The sequence below is a fragment of the Hemiscyllium ocellatum genome, chromosome 19 (genome assembly GCF_020745735.1).
Source record: "Hemiscyllium ocellatum isolate sHemOce1 chromosome 19, sHemOce1.pat.X.cur, whole genome shotgun sequence".
NCBI lineage: Eukaryota > Metazoa > Chordata > Chondrichthyes > Orectolobiformes > Hemiscylliidae > Hemiscyllium > Hemiscyllium ocellatum.
In genome coordinates this window covers 27,181,291-27,207,506 of record NC_083419.1, presented here as the reverse complement: position 1 = coordinate 27,207,506, position 26,216 = coordinate 27,181,291, and the positions used below count along the sequence as shown (strand labels likewise).

The window sequence follows — 26,216 nt, the reverse complement described above, 5'->3', positions numbered from 1 at the left end:
ACACCTCAGGAAGGACAAACTGGCACTGGACGGTGTCTAGCGAAGATTCACACGGATGATCCCTGGAATGGCAGGCCTAACATATGATCGGCTGAGGATCCTGGGACTGTATTCATTAGAGTTTAGAAGGTTGAGGGAGGTCTAATAGAAACGTACAAGATAATGCATGGCTTAGAAAGGGTGGACGCTGGGATGTTGTTTCCATTAAGAGGGAAGACTAGGGCCTGTGGGCATAGCCTTAAAATTAGAGGGGGTCAATTCAGAATGGAAATGAGGCAACATTTCTTCAGTCAGAGAGTGGTGGGCCTGTGGAATTCATTGCCATGGAACGTAGTGGAGGTCAGGATGTTGGGTGTGTTCAAGGCAGAAATTGACAATTCCTTGCAAGATCAAGCATTTAAGGGCCACAGAGAGAGTGCGGGTAAGTGGAATTGAAATACCCATCAGCCATGATTAAATGGTGGAGTGAACTCGATGGGCCAAATGGCCTTGCTTCCACTCCTTTGTCTTAATCCCAGAGTTAGTGCTTACCTTGAGCTGGTCTTTGAGTTCCTTCCAGGATTTGTTTGGATTTTTGATCATCAACAGGAAGATTAAATCATTAATTCTCAAACCACCTCCTTACTGATAACAAAATGATTTTCAAGCTCTCTTCCAGAGATCATTTATCACGTGATCTTTAAAATAAAACTGCATGTATTGCTGAATAGTACAAAATCAGTAAAGATATAATTGCCTACTCTGACCATAATTAGGTTTGCCTTCCATTTCTCATTGAAGGTTTTGCTGTGTTTTTGGTGGGTGTAGTGTTTGTTTCTTTTAGTTTTTCTCACCTCTCCTCCTCCTCCCTTTTTCTGCTTTTGTTTTACTTTATTTTCCTTCTTGCTACTCCTTACTAGGATTTAGTTAGTGTAGAAACTTCTTTTCATGAATTCAGACCTTTAGCAGATTTCTGCCATTAGGTAGAGTTTGCACAAAATTAGGAATGAGTAGAAGGATTGAGGATGTTCCCTTTGCTTTGATACCAATTTGGTGAAACAAAATGTTGTTACCCAACACCCTCTACATGCAGTTAAGTCTTGTTAATGTATTAAACTGCTTTTTAATGATTAATATTTTAATGGCTGTATTTTCATTCAGAAATTCTTTGTAAAGTGGGTAGCCTTTGACTGCCTTTTTTTGGTTTTAAATTGAAAAGCAGGATGTTCCGTTGTTTTAAAAGAGAGATGAGGCTTCTAACTTGAAAGAATGGAAGTTTTCAGCAGAAAAGGAGTAGCTGTTTGCCTAATGACTGTTCAATTTCCAAATCTTTATTTACAGAAATTGATGCTGTTAATTTTGTGAACATAACAATATCCAGAAATGTTATCTATCGATCTACAGTGTGGTTTTCAAATATCTGCTTCCAAGATCTTGGGACTATTTTATAAATTGTCACCACTGTTCGCTATGAACTGCCAGCATTTTAATGAATTTGCATCCAGCAGGGTATTTGTATATGATGAAGCTTTGCTTGTGTAAGCTCCAGTGAAATAAGAACTAAAGAGGATAGCTTTGTCTTGAATAATTAGCCAGATATTTATTTCAGCTTTTGATATATACAAATATTATAATCATAGGTCCTTCAGTGTCTGGGTTACTATTAAGGTATTCTGTGACAAAGAGTAGCATGCGTTCAATAATGTGCTACACTTAGTTAAAATAAAGCCCAAAACATTTATGTTCTCAGGTCACGTACTGTGATACAATAATGATATCATGAGCATATCTGTTAAAGGAATGCTGCATACTAACTGTGAGACATGGCATAGCTTCCCTTGATATTGATGATAGGAGATTTGGTATTTATAATGCCATTGAATGTCAATGAGAGATAGATTGTTGTCCTTTGGAGGTGGTCATTACTAGGGCTGTAGCAGCACAGCCTGGCTGTTAAACCAGGTCTTGCTACATCTAGAAATAATCTACTTCAATTGTTACAGTCAAAAATCGCATGTCAACGGGTTGTAGTCCAGCAGGTGTATATGAAACCGCAAGGTTTTGGAGGCCCCCCCACCTCAGCAGCTGGTGAGAGACAATATATCGGATACAGATTTTATAAGTAAAAGATCAAAGAGTCATGCAACTTATGCAAATTTTGTGAACAAATGTGATGGCTATTAAGTCTTTCATCAGTTAGATTGATGGTGTAGGTTTCAATTGAATTATATTTAAATCCAAGAATTCTTTCAAATCATTGCCCTGAGATAACTTCAGGTTTTATAAGAATAAAGTTGACACCTCAAGTCAGACAATGCATTTTAGGTGAGGTCATGTTTTAAGTCTGTTTGTCTCTCAACCTGGAGCCAGATTTCCAAAGTAGAAATTTATAAAATGCCACATTGATTATCATTGACTGTCTACAGATCATGTACTTATTGAACAAATTGGAATGTATCTGTAAATACATATCTGCAAATGCAAATTCACCCCATAGATTTGTGTGTGTGTGTGTGTGTGTGTGTGTGTGTGTGTGTGTATGCGTATGCGTATGCGTGAAAGGTAGAGTTTATGGGTGTATGTGTATGTATGTATGTGCACGTGCTCTTGAGGGAGAATGTGAGGGAGTATATATGAGTGAAAACATGCATGTGAGTGTGTGTGCGAATGTGTGTGAGAGAGCGAGTATGGGTGTGAATGTGTGTGTATGAGAGAGGATGTGTGAGTGTGCGCAAGTGTGTAGTACGGTGGGGCTACTTGTAGTGTGACATGAACCAAAGATCCCGATTGAGGCAAGGATGCCCCGAGGCATTATATATCGGCGAAACCAAGCAGACGCTATGACAAGGGATGAATGGACCTTTGAGGTATGAAGGTAAACTGGCCAAAAATATAAAGGAGGATAGTAAAAACTTTTTTAGGTATGTGAAAGGCAAAAAAAATGGTTAAGACTAAAATTGGGACCTTGGAAATAGAAACAGGAATATATTACTGGGAACAAAGAAATGGCAGAAGAATTGAATTGGTACTACAGATCTGTGTTCACTGGGAAGACACAAGCAATCTCCCTGAGGTAACAGTGGCTGAAGGACCTGAACTTAAGGGAATTTATATTTGCCAGGAATTGGTGTTGGAGAGACTGTTAGGTCTGAAGGTTGATAAGTCCCCGGAGCCTGATGGCCTACATCCCAGGGTACTGAAGGAGGTGGCTCGAGAAATTGTGGATGCGTTGGTGATTATTTTCCAGAGTTCGATTGATTCTGGATCAGTTCCTGTGGATTGGAGGGTGGCTAATGGTGTACCACTTTTTAAGAAAGGTGGGAGAGAGAAAGCAGGAAATTATAGACCAGTTAGTCTGATCTCAGTGGTGGGAAAGATGCTGGCGTCTCTTATAAAGGATGAAATTACGACACATCTGGATAGTAGTAACAGGATAGGTCAGAGTCAGAATGGATTTATGAAGGGGAAATCATGCTTGACTAATCTGGAATATTTTGAGGATGTAACTCTGAAGATGGATGATGGAGATTCAGCTTTCAGAAAGCTTTTGAAACCCACATAGGAGGTTAGTCAGCAAAATTAGGGCGCATGGTATTGGGGGCAAAGTACTAACTTGGATTTAAAGTTGGCTGGCTGACAGGAAACAAAGAGTAGTGATAAACGACCCCATTTCGAAATGGCAGGCAGTGACCAGTGGGGTACCGCAGGGATCAGTGCTGGGACCGCAGCTTTTTACAATATATATTAACGATCTAGAAGATGCTATTAGTAATAACATTAGCAAATTTGCTGATGATACTAAGCTGGGTGGCAGGGTGAAATGTGAGGAGGATGTTAGGAGATTACAGAGTGACCTGGCCAGGTTAGGTGAGTGGTCAGATGCATGGCAGATGCAGTTTAATGTGGATAAATGTATGGTTATCCACTTTGGTGGCAAGAACAGGAAGGCAGATTACTACCTAAATGGAATCAATTTAGGTAAAGGGCAGTACAAAGAGATCTGGATGTTCTTGTACATAAGTCAATGAAGATAAGCATGCAGATACAGCAGGTAGTGAAGAAGGCTAATAGCATGCTGGCCTTCATAACAAGAGGAATTGAGTATCGAAGCAAATAGGTTCTTCTGCAGCTGTACAGGGCCCTGGTGAGACCACACCTGGAGTACTGTGTGCAGTTCTGGTCTCCAAATTTGAGGAAAGACATTCTGGCTATTGAGGGAGTGCAGCGTAGGTTCATGAGGTCAATTCCTGGAATGGTGGGACTACCTTACGTTGAAATACTGGAGCGTCTGGGCTTGTATACCCTTGGGTTAAGAAGACTGAGAGGGGATCTGATTGAGACATATAAGATTATTAAAGGATTGGACACACAGAAGGCAGGAAACATGTTTCCGCTGATGGGTGAGTGCCGAACTCACAGCTGTGAGAGGACACAGCTTAAAAATACGGGGTAGACCATTTAGGACAGAGATGAGGAGAAACTTCTTCACCCGGAGAGTGGTGGCTGTGTGGAATGCTTTGCCCCAGAGGGCAGTGGAGGCCTAGTCTCTGGATTCATTTAAGAAAGAGTTGGATAGAGTTCTCAAGGATAGTGGAATCAAGGATTATGGAGGTTAGGCAGGAACAGGATACTGATTAAGGATGATTAGCCATGATCCTATTGAATGGTGGTGCAGGCTTGAAGGGCAGAATGGCCTACTCCTGCACCTATTGTCTATTGCCTGTTGACATGGTGCAACAATCACCAGACAGGGATATTCCCTCCCAATCGGGGAACACTTAAGTGGTCAAGGACATTCAACCTCAGATCTTTGGATGAATGTCCTTTAGGGTGGACTTCAGGACATGCAACAGTGCAGAGTTGTGAACAGAGGCTGGTAGCCATGCTTGGTACCCATGACGACAGCCTCAACTGGGATCTTGGGTTCATGTCGCACTACAGGTGATCCCACCTCTCTCTCTCTCTCTCAAACACACGCACACACTCATTCTTTTTTTGCTGCCCTAACATTGTATTCCTAGCACTGTTCTATTTTGCACTTTGTATGGTATGATCAGCCCACACTGCATGGAAAACACAACTTTTCACTGTACCTAGGTACACATGACATTAATAAATGGAATCAGTTATTTTTTTGCCTTTAGTTCAGATTTCCTGAGTACTTTGATTTCATTTGGAATTTCTCAGACAGGATTGCTTGTGTAGACCATCTTATGCTGCACTCATCTAAGAAGGGATACGATAGTATATGCCCTGTAAATTATATGAATGTAATTCTTTTTATTGATTAACATGATTCTATTGTCATGGCATCAAACGTAATTGTACTGGGTTTATAATAGCATTGTGGCAAGTTGAAGGCTATTTTAAGAGATGTAGTGGATTGAAAATGATGTACAGTACTGATATTCGGGAATTATTTTCTGTTGGGTTACTTCAACTTGTGTGTGCTCGCCATTCTTTTCTGACTCTGAATGTTAATCCCACAGCTGCACAGTGATACTGAAATAAATTAGCCTACTAAGTAATATTTGTATTGTACTGTTATTTAATTAAGTACAAAAGCAAACTTATTCAATGTTAAGCTAAAAGTATTAATTCCTGCAGCATTTGCAAATAATTTATTTTTCACCCTGTTCCAAATTGTCAATACTGACTGTAAACCACACAACTGTAACAATGATATTATCTGAAGTGTTCTCTACAATTGCATATTTTAATGTAATTAAAAGAAGGAATCGAATTAAGTTTGAATAAGTTTGACAGGAAAAGAAAGCTAAGTAATGGGAAAAGGAAACACTATTATTAAGCTTTTTTTTTAACTAGATTGAGAGCTGTCCAGTCCCATGGAAACTTCAGAGATGAATTTTAGTACAAATTATGAAATGAATTTCTAAAATTCAATACATTCAAGAAAAATGAATTTTTGAAAGTACAGACTAATAACCAGTAGAAGGTGCTACAAGACTTGCAAAAGAAGGAGTCCTCCTATGTGATTACATCATCAGAACTGTGATCATACTGGTTACATCACCATCTTGAATATACTGTGAGGCAAAATGCAAAAATAATGTAGGAGAACTCTACAAAAAAATGTTTGCAGTACAATATGTATTTTTTATTATGACTTTCTATAGGAAAACTGCTGCCTCAATGTCACTTCTACAATTACAGATGAAAGCTCATATCTAATTACCCTGGCACTCATTAGAAAGTCAGATTAATAATGTATAGTCTAAATCTTTATTCACAAACGTCTTATTATTCAATACTGATATTCATGTACAGTTTTTATACTGACCTCTGCACTACCTCAGAAGTCAAAAAGCCCATAAAGGCTTGTTTGAAATCATACTCGAAATTTAAAGTAATTGGGTGTGCATTTTTAAAAAATATTTTTATTGAAAAAATTTTTCTTTACAAAATTATAAAATTACACAAATATGAAAATATAACATTATAACAAAAACAACATTAATAAACAATAAACCAACTACTATACAACTCTACAAAAGAACTCACAACTACACTCAATACACATTAATAAATAAATAAGTAAATAAATAACTCCACTCAGCGTTACAACACCTCAGCTCTCAACCTTCGAGAGCATCAATTATTAAACCCATGTTTGCTCGAAATTCTACCTCTCAGGACATTAGGTTTATTAAACCAAACCGCCGTGGCTAGACAAAAGCCTTAATTAAAATGGACAGATCTGCTTCTAAATAATTCAAAAAGGGCTGCCATGTTTTATAAAAATTGTCTGTTTTCTGGTGCAAGAAAGTCCAATGGAATGTGTTCAATAATTATCTTATGCCACTCTGATAGACCCAGGGGGTTCAAAGACATCCAGCACATCAGAACGTTCTTCCTTGCACAAAACGTGAGGATGCTATAAAGCTTTCTCCCATGTACATCTAAGGGAGAGAAATTCGGCAAACCCAGGAGAAGATAAACCAGGTCCACCTTGACTTCGGTCCCCCAGACCCCCTATATTACTCCTGCCATAGCACTTCAGTATGTACTGAGCCTGTGGCAGGCCCACAAACAATGAGAGAGGGTACCTGTATTTATTTTACATTTGGGGCACATTGAAGACGCGCCCTGCTTAAATTTTGCAAGGCAATCTAGGGCCAGATGAGCCCTATGAAGAAGCTTTACCTGCATAGCCAGGGTCCTATTACATATCAAAATTTTCTTTGCGTTCTCACAGATGTCCTCCCAAGTTTCCAGAGTAATCTCCCCCCAACAAATGATAGAGAGTACTCACCGAAAGAGTGCTCTTAGCCTGAGGCACCCTCTTTTCCGTATCAGATCTATAACACTCAGTCAGACGTATGATCTCTTTTCAGATAAAATCTCTGATCTGAAAAAAGCCGAAGAGTCCCTGCTCAATAATCCATACTTACGAATTATTTGATCAAATGATGTTAACGTTTCATCTTCAAACAAGGGACTCCCCTATCCACCCAGGACTTAAACCAGGGATCCATTGTCCCTATCCAGAAACCTGGCATACCAACTATGGAAGTATGGAAAGATGTTTTAGACATATTACCCTCCATCTGTCTCATCGCCCTTCATGCTTTGACAGTGTTAATAACTAGTGGATTGTGGCAATGTTCTGCAACTATCCTCATGTTGTCCAGAAACAACAGGTTAATAAAAGGACACTTTGCCTGGGAGGCCTCAATGTCCAACCATATCGACGCGGAGTCCTCACAGACTCAGTCATTCACCAAAGATAAAAGGGAGCTCAATTGATATCTTCTGACATCCGGTGAATCCACTCGTCCCAACCCCTGGGACATTTGCAATTTCGTAAGCTTGATAAGAGGCCGCTTATGGGGCCAAATAAAAGAACTAAACCAACCATTAATTTCTGAAACGTTTGGCTAGGAAAAAGAAATGGAAGCATCCGCAGAGGGTATAATAGGCGAGGAAGAACATTATTTTTAATAAAAGCAACTCGACCCAGCCATGATATTGGAAGGGGCATCCCATCTTTGAAGGTTTTGTTTAACCTTGTCAAACAAATGAACAAAATTAGCCTTGAATAACTGCTCAAAACTGGGGGTAACGGAGAGGCCCAAATAAAGAAAGCATCCCTGTTCCCACTTAAAGGGGAACCCACCTTCGAACGTCCAGTATTCCCCTAAGACCCCCCCACCCCCCCTCACAGGCATAGCCTTTGATTTTGAAAAAATTGATCTTATAACCTGAGAAAAAGCCAAATGAATTAATACATTGTATCAACTGGGGCACCGAAACTGCCAGGTTCCAAAGAAAAATGAGAACTATATCCGCATATAATATGATCTTACGCACCTTCAACCCTATCTTTGGGGCAGCTTTTTTAGGGTCCCCACGAATGGCCTCTGTCAGCAGCTCAATCACCAATGTGAAGAACAAAGGTGAAAGGGAACAGCCTTGCCAACTGCCCCTACCAATGTTAAAATGATCAGACCACATACTATTAGTGAGAGCTGCCACCAGACGATCATTTGTAAAGGACCCTTACCCATCTAGTAAACACTTCACCCAGGCCAAACTGCTCCAGGGTATAAAAAAGATATGTCCATTCCACCCAGTCAAATGCCTCCTCCACATCCAAGGAAGCCACCAACCCTTGAAGCTGACACACTTTAATCGTGTTAAGCAGTCTCCTAACATTATTAGAAGATCTGCAGCCCTTTATAAAGCCCATCTGATCCTCCTTAACATTAGAAGGCAACACTCTTTTCAACCTCGATGCCAGAGTCTTCGAAAAAATTTTAAAATCAGTTTAAAAGCGAGATGGGTCTGTAAGAAGCACAGTCTTCCAGCGTCCTCCCTTTCTTGAGAATAAGACAGATATTAGCCTCTCTCAAGAATGGCGGGAGGCAATCCCGACTATATAAATATTTATACATGTCTTAACATTGGTCCTGACAGTATGTTTACAAATTTTTTATCAAACTCACTGGTCAAGCCATCAGAGCCAGGCGTTTTCCACTTTGGAGTTGCCTCACCACCTCCTGTATCTTTTGGGCTATTAATGGAGCACTAAGGAGAGACACCTGTTCAGCAGGTGCACCAGGAAGATCCATATTCCTAAAAAAAGACTCCATCTTATCCCATCTGTTGTCACAGCATTCAGGCTGGTGAAGTTCAAAGTAAAACCTCCGAAATACCACATTGATCTTTTTAGCATTTTAAGTAAGAGTCCCATTCCCTTCCCTAATAGAAGCAACAGACTAGGCGGCATTCTTTGTACTGACCAAATATGCCAAGTATTTACCCGGCCTATCACTATGCTCAAACAGCCTCTGCTTCACAAAGGAAAGTTCCTTCCTTGCTGTATGCGTTAGCATGGAGTTTAAGCTGGATCAGAGAGCTGTAATCTGCTGCAGCTTAGTCACTGATGGTCTACTATATATGCTGTCTCAGCTGCCTTTAGTCATGCCTCAAGCAGATGTTGCTGCTCTCCCTTCTGTTGCTTCTAGCTGGCAGAGTATGAGATAATTATCCCTCTATCATAGGCCTTAGCAGTCTCCCAAAGAATGGATGAATTACTAGCTGTACCTGAGTTGGTTTCCAAAAAAGTTTCAAATTCCCTAGAGAAGTATTCTACAAACTTGCTGTCCTTGTGGATGAAGGGATCCATTCGCCAGTACTGTGAGCCCATTGCAACACCCTTAATTTTAACCATTAAATACACTGCTGCATGATTAGAAATGACAATATTCCCAATCGAACAGGATATCACCAAATCTAAAAAGCCGTGGGAGTTAGGAAATAATCAACCCTGTGTGGCATTTATAATTTAGATTAGATTATTTACAGTGTCGAAACAGGCCCTTCGGCCCAACAAGTCTACACCGACGCGAAACCCACCCATACCCCTACATTTGCCCCTTACCTAACACTATGGGCAATTTAGCATGGCCAATTCACCTGACCTGCACATCTTTGGACTGTGGGAGGAAACCGGAGCACCCAGAGGAAACCCACGCAGACACGGGGAGAACGTGCAAACTCCACACAGTCAGTCGCCTGAGTCGGGAATTGAACCCAGGTCTCTGGCGCTGTGAGGCAGCAGTGCTAACCACTGTGCCACCATGCTACCCGGATTATAAGGATTGCATAAGAATGTAAAATCTCTGCCAGTAGGGTGTAAACTTCTCCAAACGTCTACCAACCCCAGATCCACACATAGGTCACCCAACTGCTTAGATTGTGAAGAAAGCTTTGGGGGGCCTTTGGGCATTCTATCCAGCACAGGCAATTAAAATCCCCTCAATAATAGGATACAGCGACGCCAAGGCTATCAGCTTAGTGCATCAGTCAGAAATTTAAGAAGGAGGGCCAGAGGACAGTAGACATTCAAAATACCATTTTCCTTGCCATGTCTTAGGGCCTTAAGAATAACAAACCAACCATATTCATCTTTAACACAATCTGTTAAATTAAATGGGAGATCCTTCTGGATGAGTATTGCCACTCCTCTGCTCCTAGTACTAAAGCACAAGCAAAACACCTGATCAAACCCACCCTCCTGTAAGTTCAAGTGTTCCTCGTTGTTTCGATGAGTCTCCTGTAACAGGGCAACATTCAGCCTCTCCTTTCTAAGGCTCGACAATACCTTTTTTCTTTTGACTGGCGAATTAATCCCTCTGATATTCCAGGTGCACCATTTAAGAATGCTGCCAACCACGAACTTTTACAATCACCTTTGACCTGCCGAGAGGAAGAATTTGTCTTACAACATGCTGAGCATAATCAAAAGGAGACTCATTGTTTTCTTTGGTTTTTTGTAAATAGACTCTAACTACAAAACACAAAAGGCACTTAATGGGGGACTCTAATCCCTGCCCAGAGAGGGCGCTTACATTTCCCACTCACACCTCCATCCCCCCTTCCAGTGTGAGCTGCACCCCAAACCCAAGCATTGGAAGAAACCAAACAAAGGACGTTGTAAACACAAAGGTATAACAAAATCACTGAGCACTCTGCCCATCCCCACAATATATCAATACCATTCCAGATCAGAGAGGAAAAGAAGACCCACCAACAACAGCTTCTTTGGAAAAAGAGTGAAAGTACAAGAAATAAAAGCAGGCAAAAAAAACCCAGACACTATTGTCCATGTCCATAAATACATCTACATTATTTTTAAAGTGTCCATGAAGTTTTTGGCTTGCTCCAAGCAATGAAACAAGCACACTGTCTCCTTGTAAGTAATACGAAGCCCCGCTGGGTATCTCATCGAATATTGAATACTGAGATCCTTTATCTTCTCTTGACCTCATCAAACGATTTCCTTTTATGGATCACTGCTGCAGAAAAATCCTGGAAAAACATTATCTTAGTTCCCTGATAGGTCAGGGCCTACAGATCTCTTCCCAACCGTCTAGAAGTGTCCATGACTCTCTGGATGTCCCTTTGGCATTGAAATCGTATCCGAACCAGGCGGGTGCACTGACCCTAACCGGATCTGCACACCGCAACTTGGTGAGCTCTGTCAACCTTCACTCAGTCCCCCTCGGCATCCCAGCCAATGAATTGTGGCAATCAGTCTTCAAAAAAACTTGCCGGTTGCCCACCTTCTACTCCGACAGGCCAACGACCCAAATATTTTTCCTCCTACCTCTAATTTCCAGGTAATCAACTTGCTCAGTCAGGGCCTGAACCTGTTTCTCAAGGGCATAGATCCGCCCTGTCGAGGACTTGACCTCAATCTCCAATGCTGCGGTCCACTGCTAAACCTCTTTCACTCTCTCCCAAGCCCTTCCAACTCCTTCTCGTGCTTTTGCAGCATGTTTGAGATCGGTTCCAGTTGATTTCAAGTCACTTCCCTCAGCTGGATCAGCTATCGGATCACTCCTAGTTCCTGCATGATATTCTGCTGTGCAGGCATTTCTTTCAAAGCTGCAGTTGCTTCCCCGGTTGCTGTCTTGGGCCTGCCCACTGTTTTTGAGTGTCCTGAGTATTGAGACTTGGCCATTTGCTTCCCCTTAGTCATTCTCGCATGCTCGAAAAAGGATTTAAATGATTGTTTTACCGTTTAACAGTAAGTTTTTTTCCAAAAAAACTAAGATGGGTGGTGAAAAAATATTACTACCGTGGGTTAGGGTGCAGAGGTCAGCAAGGCTGATCTATTCAGATTGCTGCCACTTTGAATCCCCTTGGGTATGCATTTTATTCACCATTTTAGTTGTATGATTCACAAGGTGCCATGTATTTGATATTCCTTAACCATTAATTTGAAGGATGATTTAATTCCTATCTTGGCAAGAAAGCATTACAATATTTTAAGTTTGAGATAATGAAGCCAAAATGCAATAGTGTTAATTTTACAAAATATCTCATATATCCTCATGAAAATACAAATTTTAACTTTTTTCTTAAAATCATTAGGCAGCTTACATCCTAATCCAAATAGACCGAATTCCATCTGGGTGCTTAGAATAGTAGTGATTCTTTTATGTGTACTTCCAATATATTGTCTAGAATACTGTCAGACTTCAGCTAGAGGGTATCATGCCTATGTCATGTCACATATTCAACATTCATAGTTTAAACAAATTTTAGAACCATATTAAACTATATAGTCCTGATTTTACAGGAGTCATTTGAATTCCTGCATGTGCTTGGAGTGCAGATTCATAGCTCCTTCAAAGTAGAGTCGCAGGTAGATAGAATAGTGAAGAAGGCACTTAGTATACTTTTCTTTATTGGTCAGAGCACTGAGTATAGATGTTGCGACTGTACAGGACATTGGTTAGGCCACTTCTGGAATATTACATGCCATTCTGGTCTCCTTCCTATCAGAAGGATGTTGTGAAACTTGAAAGGGTTCAGAAAAGATTTATAAGGATGTTGCCACAGTTGGAGTATTTGAGCTATAGGGAGAGGTTGAATAGGCTGCGGCTGTTATCCCTGGAGCATCGAAGGTTGAGGGGTGATTTCATAGAGGTTTATAAAATCATGAAGGGCATGGATAGGATAAATAGACAAAATATTTTCCCTGGGATGGGGGAGTCTAGAGATAGAGGGCATGGGTTTAGGCTGAAAGGGGAAAGATATAAGAGATCTATGGGGCAACTTTTTCACGCAGAAGGTGGTGCATGTTTGGAATGAGCTGCCAGAGGAAGTAGTGGAGGCTGGTACAATTGCAACATTTAAAAGGCATCTGGATGGGTACATGAATAGGAAGGATTTAGAGGAATATGGGCCAAGTGCTGGCACATGGGACTAGATTAGGTTGGGATATCTGGTCGGCATGGACGTGTTGGACGGGTCTGAAGGGTCTGTTTTCATTGCTATACATCTCTATGACTATGTTGTTGGCAAAGGTGGCATTTATTACCCATTTCTAATTGTACCACATAAGTTAGAGTTGAGTCTTTTTGTGTCAGTATTTTGATACAACTGGAATGTAAAGTTTTGGATAACAGTAGAATTGAAGCGTGGGAGACTACTAAGGAGAGAAATGCCCTCTGACATGTTGGAAAAATGGAGGAGCAATTGCAAGGATAGGAATAGAGCTAAGTATACAAAGGCGAGACTGAAGGTTAATTGCAGTGATTGTACCATTGAAATCACCAAGTGAGGTTTGCAAGAATATGGGGGAAATGGGGAGTGGAAGTGTGCTAGTTTGGCTAGTTTTAAAATTGACAAGACAGTGGTCAATTGGGCCTAGCATAAATGAATGGGGGTGACTATATTTCACCTTCCACTAAAACGACAAATGCTCACTTTTAAAAAATGCTAACATGTTATATTGCCAAAAGATTTTCTAGAATTTATGATGACTTATACATGAAGAAAAGCTCAGAGAAATACAAATTGCTAGCAGAGGTTACAGACTTTATATCCATGTGTGCTGGGAAAAGACAAGCAGGAGACCGCTGCAAAGGAGTCTTTACCCATGGGGATTTTCAGGGAGGCATCATGCATCAACTTCACTGAGTATCAAGGTGTAAGGAATCTGCACTTCAAGGAGTCAATTACTGAGTTGCATCACTTACTACAGTCTCAATAGGTGTCTTAGTGCCAGCATTCAGAGAACATTGCCAATGGTTGTCAAGGTCTTTGCGGTCCAACAGTTTGCTTGTGAGTTGTTTCTGGCCACAGCAAGCAGCATCCCTCAGTATGATGTGTGCTCCTACAGGCAAGTCACTGAGTATCTCTGTACCAGGAAGAACATATGTATCACATTCCCATTTTCAGATTGAGCAAGATTGGAGAGTGCAAGATTTTGCATATTTCCTAAAGTTCTAAAGTATTAAGGACAGCATTCACCTTAGTTGTTACGTTTTGTATAATCTGCCTCGCATCATTTTTCAATAGAAAGACATTCCACTCTTGAAGTGGATAGATTATTTGCAACACTGGCTGCATGTTTGGTAGGTGTGTGCTCAGTTGCTTGGCAGAATTCATGGCTCACTGATTCAACAATTGTCCTCTTCATCACTTTTATCCTAAACAGGCCATCAGGCCACAGGTTGCATACTCAAGAGAAGGGATATCTCTCCCAATGTGGTCAGTGATCCCCTGTGAGGAACCCAAATACAGACACATGCTTATAATAGCAGTAATTAGAAGTCCTATTTTATGCTCCAGTATGGCTCTTATTGCAGCCCCACCAACTGACTAGCCTATGTTACATCAAAAAACATGAGCCTGTTATGCTGCAACCCCCTCCACATCAACCACAAAGTTTATCGTTGAGTTATATTTAATCCGTTGCCATTTTTGCATGACATCATTGCTCCCTTCATCCCACACACACACTATCTCAAATGCACCCTTTCAGTGCTAGTTGCTAATGCACCCTGCAGTGCGTATCTGTGCTTCCTAAGAGGCCTGCAAACAGATTGGAGAATTGGCGTGATGGTTGCGAGATATAGCAAATGTCTGATGCCAGTGTCGATGGATGAGGGGTAAATGTGCCTTGTGGACACAGAACTGAGATGCAATTTGATGCTGAGCAACATGAAGACTGTTTGCAGTCAATGGTGAGCCCTCCACAATCACCTGATGAAGGAGCGTCGCTCCGAAAGCTAGTGTGCTTCCAATTAAACCTGTTGGACTATAACCTGGTGTTGTGTGATTTTTAACTTTGTACACCCCAGTCCAACACAGGCATCTCCAAATAATGGTGAGAGAGACATTATTATCAAGTTTAAGGGCTGAGTTTTGCCTCTGTATTTCTAATTATTTGCTGCTAGATGGCAGTATAGCCATTCACAGAAGGAACAGATTATACTTTTATTATATATACATAATTTTCAATTTGACTTGGGTCAATGGGAAGTCCCCAGCTTTAAAATCAGGTTCAATTTATTATAAAAGCGCAATGTAAACTCATTAACTTATTAATTACATTTCAGGATTTTATAAATGTAACAATCAATTTCTGTTGTAATTTTTTTTACTTCTCATAAATATATATTTTGTTTCCAAGAGTACTTGTACTGCAGCAATTTCTAGTGAAAGATATAAATAACCAGAGAATGAGGCATATTTTATTTTATAAAACATTTTGTGAACCATAATGCTTTCATTTATTTCACTTCGGTCCAGTCATGAATATATTCTGCAATGAAATAACTCTCAATGAAAAGAGAAACAGAGTGCATAATCTCTACATTCCATAATTAACTGCTAGGATATATTATCCTTTTAATACAATATGGAATTCTTAGTAAGATGAAGGCGATTCAGTATAACATGCAAGTTCTTTGAAGAATTGGACTGTTTTCAATTTGTTGGATTCTGCTCATAAATGATTACTTGGCAAGCCATGTGTGGGGTAACTGTGGTTGAATACAGTCCATTTCACTCATTCAAAAACATTGAGGTCTAATGTGAATGTGGTCATAATTGTGTTTACTGCATTTTGACTATGGTAAATATCAAATGCCAAAAATAAATCTGTATAGTAATTGATACTTCCAGTTAGTCTAATTTTTCATAGAATGACCTAGAAATTACAATACTGAAATGGACTGTTCCATCCAACCAATTCATCGAGTTGTGGACTCATAGAGTCATATTGTATAGAAATAGGCCTTTTGGCCCACCAAGTCTATGCGGATTAGCAAACACCAAACTACACTAATATTATTTACCTGCACTTGGTCCATACCATTTTAAGTGCTCACCCAGATGTTTCTTAAATACAGAGGAACCTCAATTATCCAAAAGACACGGGTGGGGAGTATTTCATTGGTTAATCAAATTCCAAATAATTGAACACTGGATAACATAGTTTAGGAGAGCATCAGGACCTTGCGATCTTGCTGAATAATCGAATGCCTGATAATCGAGGTTCCTCTGTACTGACTGCTTCCATATCCTCTCAGTTAGTGAATTCTATATCTCTCAAATTCCCTCTCAACCTCACCTTAAATTTATGCCTTCTGCTCTTAAACAGGTCTGTCGTGATGAAAAGATTTTCATGGTCTACCCTGTCTGTACCTTGCATAATTTTTTATACCTCAGTCATACCACCTCAGCTGCCTTTGCTCCAGAGAAAACAAACCAAGCCTATCAAGTCTCCAGACTTTTCATTCCAGACAACATTCTGGCAAATCTCCTCTGCTGTGCAGTCAAGTCCTTCCATAGTATGGCAACCAGAACAGCACACAATATTTCATTTGCGGCCTAATCAATGTTTCATAAACTTGCAACAAAACTCTCTGCTCCTATTTTCTATGCCCTAGCTAATGAAGACCAGCATCTTGTATGCCTTCACCTTTATGTACCCGTGTTAACTTGTACACCACGTTCATATGGACTTGTACTATGTTACGATTCAGCTTTGATGCAACCACTAGTTCTAATTCTATATTTCTATAATTTCTTTATTCCATTTTCCACTGCATTAACTGTTCTAAAAATATTCCATGGTCTTCTGTAAATTATTAACTCTGGTGCTGCATTTCCAAATCTCAAAACCTTCTGTATCTTTAACTCTGTTTCTAGGTGAATTCAAATACCTTCTATTGTCAACACAAGTACAAACAAATGTTGTTACTATATGACTGCATCACCTAATTGAGCTAGTGACAGTGAAAAAGGATCCCTCAAAAATCAAAAACAGCCCTCAAGAAAACCTGAAGAGCTCTTGGGGAAGAAAAAAATGATCCCTGGGCTTGAACCCCAAACTGTTCACAATATTAAACTGTGGTCCTATCAATGTTTTTCAAAAATTGTGTTGCATTTCATATTTAAATCTCGTAGTAAAGCTCAATCCTCCATAAATGTTGTTGACATGAGACACTTTTTTAATACTTTTTGAACCTGAGCAGTAAAATCCCTCATTTCTTGCATCAAATATGACACAAAAGTCGGTGGAGTTGTGGATAGTGAGGAAGGAAGTGGTAGGTTACAGCGGGATATAGATAAGTTGCAGAGCTGGGCGGAAATGTGGCAAATGGAATTCAATGTAGCTAAGTGCGAAGTCGTTCACTTTGGTAGGAATAACAAGATGATGGATTACTGGGCTAATGGTAGGCTACTTGGTAGTGTGGATGAGCAGAGGGATCTTGGTGTCCATGTACACAGATCTCTGAAAGTTGCCACCCAGGTAAATAGTGCTGTGAGGAAGGCATATGGTGTACTGGGCTTTATTGGCAGAGGAATTGAGTTCCGGAGTCCTGAGGTCATGTTGCAGTTGTATAAGACTCTGGTGCGGCCTCATCTGGAGTATTGTGTGCAGTTTTGGTCGCCATACTATAGGAAGGATGTGGAAGCTTTAGAACGAGTGCAGAGGAGGTTTACCAGGATGTTGCCTGGAATGGTAGGAAAATCTTATGAGGAAAGGCTGAGGCACTTGGGGCTGTTCTCATTGGAGAAGAGAAGGTTTAGGGGAGATCTGATAGAAGTGTATAAGATGATTAGGGGTTTAGATAGGGTAGATACTAAGAACCTTTTACCGCTAATGGAGTCAGGTGTTACTAGGGGACATAGCTTTAAATTAAGGGGTGGTAGGTATAGGACAGATGTTAGGGGTAGATTCTTCACACAGCGGGTTGTGAGTTCATGGAATGCCCTGCCCGTATCAGTGGTGAACTCTCCTTCTTTATGGTCATTTAAGCGGGCATTGGATAGGCATTTGGAAGTTATTGGGCTAGTATAGGTTAGGTAGGATTCGGTCGGCGCAACATCGAGGGCCGAAGGGCCTGTACTGCGCTGTATCCTTCTATGTTCTATGTTCTATATAAATATTAGCCTCATCACTTTCACAATGTTTAACTAAAGCTACAACTGGGAAGTTTTGATAAAGTACCTCAAACATTATTGTAAGAGGTAGCTTATTGGTATGGATTTTAAAAATGAGATTGGCGAGGTAATGTGCCACTGAGATCCATGCTGGAATGTTAACTGTTGAAAATTTATATAAATTGCTTGGAAAAATGGATGGAAATTGTTGCAAAATTTGCTGATGACACGAAGGAAAATAAATTGAGAAGAGGAAATGAGGCTACACAAAGTTACAGATAGGTTAAGAAACTAGGCAGTCATCTAGCAAAGAGTATAATGTGGAAATCGTTCGTTTTGGCACGAAGAATTAATAAAAGCATCTTATCGAAGTGGTAAGAGACTGGGTGTACTAGTTCATAAATCACAGGAAACTAGCACAGAGGTACAACAAGTAATTAGAAAAGCTAAAAGAATGTTATCAGTTATGTAAGGAGAGTTGAATACAAAAGTAGAGAGGTTATACTTAAGTTATACAGGGCACTGGTGAGACCATGTCTGCGTACTGTGTACTGTTTATGCTATTGGTCACCTTACTTTAGGACTTTTTAAATGTGTTGAAGCAGTTCAGAGAAGGTTTACCAGACTCTCTCCACAGATACTGCCTGACCTGCCGAGATTTTCCAGCAATTTCTATTTTTGTTACTAGACTAATTTCTGAAATAGGCAGTTCGTCTTAATCAAGTCTTAATGAACATTGGTGTTTCAATTGAATAAGCTTTTCTGAATGTCATGACACAGAAACAAGCAAGTGAGTAGGCAACGGCATTATCAGATGTCTGTCCAGCTATTTTCTTGGATTTGCTTGCAGAGCACCTAACTTAAAAGTGTTACATTACCAGATAAGAAAGTAGCTCCTTAAAACTCGAGACTTAAAACAAAGCCCGTTGAAACTTTGACTGACATGATACTCTTGCATCAAGTTATCATTAAAAATCTAAGCTACTGTCTAAACAAACTGGAAATCTTTTGGTTCCAATTACAGATAGTGAGTCAATACCTCTACTGAAACTAATAGCCATGCTTAGGATCATATGTAGTACTTTCATTTCCCATCCAGACAAAGGAATGCTTTTAAGAATGTGGTTTATTACGTGTATTTTTTAAATTCATGGCATATTAGGTTAGTATCTAATGTTTTCAATTAAATTGGATAGAGATGTTTTATGATTTGAGGCAGGGTGGAATTGTTTATCCATCATTATTGAGAACTTGATGATCAACCATAGGCTGTTTTAGCTACTTTGTCAACCAGGAGGCAGGATTAAAGAATATGTGAAGGTGTTTGTGCTTGTAGTTATGTTTCTTTTGTCTTTGTTAAAAGATTTAGTCCAGGTTAGCAAAAGTCTCTATGGAGCTTGTGTGGTCAATTAAGTCTGGAAAATGGCAGTATGTTTTAGCTCAATGTGACTGCATTCTTTTTAATCGTACTGCAAAGTAATTTGTCACAGATTATTAAAATTAAAATTAGATATCTGTTTCATTGTACAATACTGATCTAGCATGAACAGAAAATTAATTGTACAAGAATATTAATAGCTTTTGGTATTTGTAACTTGTTACTGCTTTTAACAGGTGAAGTGGAATTTTCCTTCACATTTCCTTCATGTTCCCCGGATGCTTCAGCAAGTTTATAAAGTGAGAAGCTGGTTTAGATGAAGAAGATTCGTTGCCTGTGCTTCATCAGCTGTTCTTACCTTTGGTGGTGGCAGAGGTGATGCAATTGCTCAAACTTCTGACAGACAGGTACCCCTTCCTGATCAGTATTCGTTGATTTTTGCAGAAGTATGAGTTAGTATACGTCAGATAAGGGCAGAACTCAGTTCAGTTGCCACCTATTTATGATCAAGTTACTTTCAGACACTGACTGAATAATGGCACTTGGACGATATTATGTCAACACTCAGAAAGGAAGTGGCTTGAATAAGTTGGCATGAAGGCAAAAGAAAAATACAGAAAAAAACTGTAAACCAAATTTCAATTAAAAAATTAGTTCTGTAAATAGCTGCTTCTGTAACTGTTTAAATAACTTAAAGGACTGGAATTTTATGCCCTATTTATGTTAGCTTGCTGTTGAAAATACTTTAACTGTGGGTAGACAGCTACTTTTTGAAGGTGGCAATTGTGACCAAAATAAGAGATTTCTGTTGTCATTGTAGTAGCACTACCTCAGTTGTCAGTCGAATGGACGATATACTTTTGTCAGCCTCTAGACAGATAATGAAACAATTTCATTACAGCTTCCATTTATGGATCAATGTTACACTGGTTAAGAATGGTGACAACATAGAAAATTCATGGAGGACAAACCAGGGGGAAAAAAGAGGGTGTCTGATTATAAACTTCGATTGGACTGCTGTAGAAACAGCTTTGTACTATCAATAAGTTGTTTCTAACAGTGGAACTGAGTGCTAATGTTGGATAAAAGTTGAAGAAAACAGTCCTTTAATCTAACATAGGAAAGTTTAGGAATAGAAAATACCATTAAGGTCCATTGTTTTTAAACCAGCATCTCTCAACATAGATCTTCTGCAACTGTTCGTTACATTGGCATAAACCTGATGAATATTTATTGGCTTGCTTTTCCTTTCATCTGTCTAACTGTTCCTATTGTCATCAAAAAAGAAAATGCTGGAAAATCTCAGCAAGTCTGGCAGCATCTGTAAGGAGAGAAAAAAGCTGACGTTTTGAGTCTAACTGACCCTTTGTCAAAGCTAAAAAAAAGGGAGAAATAGGGAGGTATTTATACTAGGCTGAGAGGAGGTAAGTCATATTATTTTATTTTATTTCATTTATTTTATTTATCTTTTATTTTTTAAATATTTTTTATATTTTTTCATTGTTCTGTACCTCTTATTTCTTGATGGTCTCTTTCTCTCGCTCCCCACTCTCTCATCACCTTTTTCCTCTCCTCTTCCCCCTTTGCTACCCTCCTCCCCCGTTTTCCATTTTGCCTCTACTTCACCCATCCCCCACATATTTTGTCACATAGCACTGGCTTCAGCCTTGGTCATTCACAGCTCCTAATTTGCCTATAATCTCTCTGTGCACTGACATTATCACCTCTTTATTGCTACCTTTGCTTCTGGAGCCATGGCTCGCTTTCTCTCAGCCTAGTATAAATACCTCCCTATTTCTCCCTTTTTCTTAGCTTTGACAAAGGGTCAGTTAGACTCGAAGCGTCAGCTCTTTTCTCTCCTTACAGATGCTGCCAGGCCTGCTGAGATTTTCCAGCATTTTCTCTTATTTGGTTTAATATTCCAGCATCCGCAGTAATTTGCTTTGTTCCTACTGTCATATGTCTCAAAGATGATATTGCAGATGAGGATCAGTGTAACTATTCTCTAGATCATTTCTGTAATATCACAGCCAACATGTGTATTGATGAAATGTTGGGCTTTCACAGTGCATTTGGTCTACAGAAAGACCAGCTGCACATTAATTTAGACATGGGTAATTCAGTACAACTAAGCTACAAGCTAAGTGCAGTTTTAGATTGGCTGGAATTTAAGAAATGAGATGCAAAACTGATCTATGCAGTTGTACAATTGATAAACCAATGTGTTCAAAGCTGGAATCAGCATTGACATGGGAAGAACATGGAAACTCCACATAGTCACTCTGGAAGGCTGGAATCAAACCTGGGTCCCTGGCACTGTGGCAGTAGTGCTAACTACTGAACCACTGTGTTGCCCCAAATGTAAAGCACTTCACACTCACTTAATATCAGCAGTTGTTTTTGAACTTGCTACACACACGTACAGAGTGCTGAGAAGTCACCAAGCCATTCAATCTTGCTTGCGACCTTTATTGTCCATCTCTATTTGCCCTGGAGAAAGTGGCAAGTGAGCAGTTGTCTTGCAGCACTGCAGTCCTTGGGCTGTAGGAAATATCCACAGTGCAGTTAGGAAGGGAGTTCCACAGTGAAGGATCAGTAATGTAATTCCAAGTCAGGAAAGGGAACTTTGTAGTTATAGGTATCCTGATGAATCTGCTGCCGTTATCCTCCCAGCTAATAAAGGTTGTGGATTTTGAAATTGCTTCGAAGGAGCTTGGGTGCATTATTGCAGTACACCTTGCAGATGATATACTCTTGAGTGTCAACAGTGAAGAGAGTGAATGTGGAAGGTGGTAGATGTAGTGCCAGTAAAGCGAGCTGCTTTATCCTGAATCGTATCAGACTTCATTGGAGCTGCACTCATCCAGTTGAGCTAGAGAGTTTTCTATTTAATTGCTTGTGCCTTGTCAATTGTGGCCAGGCATTGAGGAAACAGGAAGTGAGTTATCCGCTACAGAATTCTAAACCTCTCATTTGTTCTTGTTGCCATAGTATTTATAGATTTAAATGCAGAATTTTTAATAAAAGATTAAAAGCAAAATGAAACAATTCCCTGAACCCTCTGCTGTTGGTATTTACATTTCAAGGGTGGATTCTAAGACCAGTGGTGACATTAAAGCAACATGCACCAGATTTGCATGTACATCCAACTGAATACTTCGGTTTAATAGCTCATCTAAAAATGGTATCCCCCAACAGTGCACATTCACTCTGTACTGTGTTGTATTCTTTTCTTGGATTATATTCCCAAGTCTCTGGACTGGGACTTGATATCAAAAGCTTCTGACTCGGAGGCTAGATCACTTTCACTAAGCCAGATATTTTTCCTTTTGCTCTAAAGTTACTTTTCCTTCTGGCTGTAGACTCATCATAGTGCTAGCATATAAATATCTGTAATGTCCAAATTAGTGTGTTGAAGATTTGTTAAATACATCTACTCAATGCATAAAAAAAATTCTGTTAGATTGATACATTGCCTCAAGAGGCAGTGGTGAACAATTCCTTACATACTTGTCATTATTCCTGGAGTTATATGGTCTGCTTCTTTCAGAGTATAGTGCTGCTTTTGGAGATAGCGTTCTAATATAAGTAAAATATGATGCAGCAGACTGCCATGCAAAAATAAAGTTAAGTACAACATATCAGGAATGTTAGCTTGAATTTATAAGTCTGCTTTAATCTTTGGAAAGGCTGTTAAATTATGTTCCATAATAGCACTATGACATGCAGTAAAACCAGTTGTAATGATGCATTCACTTTGAAGGAAATTTTCCATAAACCAAATGAGATTATTTCTTAACCATAGAACATTCTAAAGCTAGTGCCCAGCTCATCTCAAAAATACATCATATATTCATCAGATCTTGTTCCACAAAATGTTACTTTTAGCACCAGAAGTGCTTTAAGTGCACTACTGAGCTATGCACCATGATAGTCTTTGATCTGATCTCTAGTCTTAATCAGTACAGCATAGCAGGCACTATAGGCAAACTTTCACTACTGAGGCAAGTAGTTCAAGTGGGAAATTTCTATGGTAGAACCATCTCGATATAAAGGCTCCCATTAGTCCCTGTCTTTGCTCCTAGGTGGCAGAGTGGGATCGAGTTGGGCTACTAATTCTGTAAATAGATCCTAGATAGAAATGGGGGCAAGTTGAGGTGGGTTGGTTGGTAGGTCCATCTTGACTGTACCTTTTCTTATAGAAGCTGCTAGGATCTTTAATCCTCAAGCATCTTCTATCCACTCACTATGTCCTCTCCATGCCAACTAATGCCCTCCCCATCCCCAAAATTCCTGTGCAAACTCACTGCCATGCCACAACATTCTAAAAATTTTGATAGGGTAGATGCAGGAAGGCTGTTTCCCCAGACTAGGGTATCTAGAACCTGGATGCACAGTCTCAGAATAAGAGTTAGGTTGTTTAAAACCGAGATAAGGATCTTTTTCATTCAGAATGTGATGAATCATTGGGATTCTCTACTCCATATGAATATTCAGTCATTGAGTACATTGTTATGGACTAGGCTAAACCACTCAAAACATTCTTAAGCAGGCAGTCCAGACCATAACTTTGCAATTTATTTTTGTAAGCGTACAGTGAAAATTACCTGGATTAAGCTAGCGAGGTTGACTACCAGGTTTAAAACAGACAAAAACATTTGTAACAAAATTACACAATGAAACACAAAGAACAGAATAAAGAACCCCTGCAGAACTCAGTCGATCCAAACTAGACTTGAGTATGCTGTTCCGAATATTCACAACAATCCCAATAAGCAAATCCCCTTTAAAACTCAGTATAAATTGAACACATGCTTACAGGTTGAAGTTGAAGGGCAGAAAGAGAGAGAGTTCCACACAGCTCACTGTTGAACTCCCCACCAGTTCAGGATTGAACTAAACTGCTCAGCTAGAGAGTTGACCACTCCCTTTTAATTATGCAGGTCACGTCTAAAACATGACCACTTTGGCCTGAAGTCTCATCTGTTTACTTTTAAACAAAAGGCCTCTCAAAATTATTTTCATCTCTGTACCAAACCAGACTGATCGGAGCCCGGACTGGTTTATTACCCCTCTGAGAAAATCAAGGACAGAGTATCCTTGAGCCAAGGAACGGCTTTTAGCAAAAAAAGGCACTAGTTTTGTGACATATTCAAGACTGAGATTGATAGATTTCTAGATGTTAAAGATATCAAAGGATATTAGGATAGTGTGGCAAAACTGCATAGATCAGCCATGATTTAGCTGAATAGTAGAGCAGGTTGATTGGCCAAACGGCCTACTTTACTCCTATTTCCTATGTTCAATTACTCTTCGCACCAATCCTGGTTGTTTAGTGAATAGTATTACAGACCTGGGAACAGGGTATGCTGCAGTGTACTTAATTGTTAAGAGCGTGTGGTGACACAAGAGGAAGCTGGATTCTTACCTTTAACAGCAAAAGGTAAATCTGAAAAGTATTTTCAATGTATATTTTTAATAAGTAAAAGAAGGAGAGAGAACTTTTAACATAGCTTGTGCTGCAACGTAATACTGCAACCTCGCTTGGTACGTGAAAATTATTAAATTGTTGAAGGTTCAGAAAAGATTTACCGGGATGTTGCTGAGCTATAAGAATGAATTGACTGGGATGTTTTCCACTGGAGCATAGGAGGTTGGGGGGCGACCTTATAGAGATTTATAAAATCATGAGGGGCACAGATAAGGTGAACAGCAAGGTTTTTACCCAGGGTGGGGGAGTAGCAGCAGTGACATTAAATAAGGCCAATCCTGGCCAAAGGCAAAACATTATTAGCACAATTTCCAAGGGAAGTTGCTGTCAGACTGCACATCATCGCTTCATCGTCTGTCAGTTTAACAATGATCTGTATGGAATGGAGTGAGATGTTGAGCAGCTGATGTGGGTCTGAGGTGAAGAAAAGTCTGAGAATACTGCAGGCACTCCCTTTTTTATGACTGTTCACTCAACCACCTTCACTAAGCTGCTGCACATGCTGAGGCTGAAGGTGGTTGAATGATGGTTACATGTTCTTTGTTATCAGGATGTAGCATCTCACTGTATCTTGAAGTGAATGCAGCTCTTATCTGCATGGTATGCCAATGATGTCTCTTCTGAAATATGAGAATCTCTTTGGCTCCTTGAGTTCTCATGTAGATCATTTCCACTGAGAGTGCTGAACCCCGTTTTGATGGCATGCTATTCACTGTGGGTGGTTTTGTAAGAAGATAAAGGTAGATGCAGGAAGACCAGGGCTGATGGAAGCTCAGGTACAGCAGCAAGCGGTCATAGAGGATGATGTGCACCTAACTCAGGGAGAGGTCAAACTGCAGGGTCCCTCAGGATGTAAAGGGCCCGCAGGAGGATGAGTTTTCTGGTCCCGACTGAGTTTCCTGAGGAGGAGTAAGATGCAGTGTTGCACAGGCTCCATATGTCCCAAAATACTGTGAGGGAACAATGCCGGTTACTGGAGCAGTACCTGTCCATTGTAGGGTTGGGAAGCCAATCCTTCTTAGTGGACACGACTGTATACTTCTTCCAGGGAGCATTGAATGACCTGTTGTTAGGCTGTTTTTCATGACATTCTTTCACACTTTTACAACTGCAATACACCAACTTCTGTGAACAGTCAAAATTTATTGAACA

General features: G+C 40.0%; 1 protein-coding gene across 2 annotated transcripts in view; it reads left to right on the top strand.

The window, feature by feature from the left end:
- LOC132824674 (small integral membrane protein 29-like) overlaps positions 1-26,216 on the top strand; it is a 93,542-nt gene that overhangs the window by 21,484 nt on the left and 45,842 nt on the right. The window contains exon 2 of one of the 2 annotated variants that reach the window (XM_060839318.1): positions 19,810-19,980. The exons of the other annotated variant lie outside the window; for it this stretch is intronic. The gene's annotated coding sequence lies outside the window, so the exon portion shown is untranslated. The remainder of the gene's footprint in view (positions 1-19,809; positions 19,981-26,216) is intronic. 2 annotated transcript variants of the gene reach the window in all.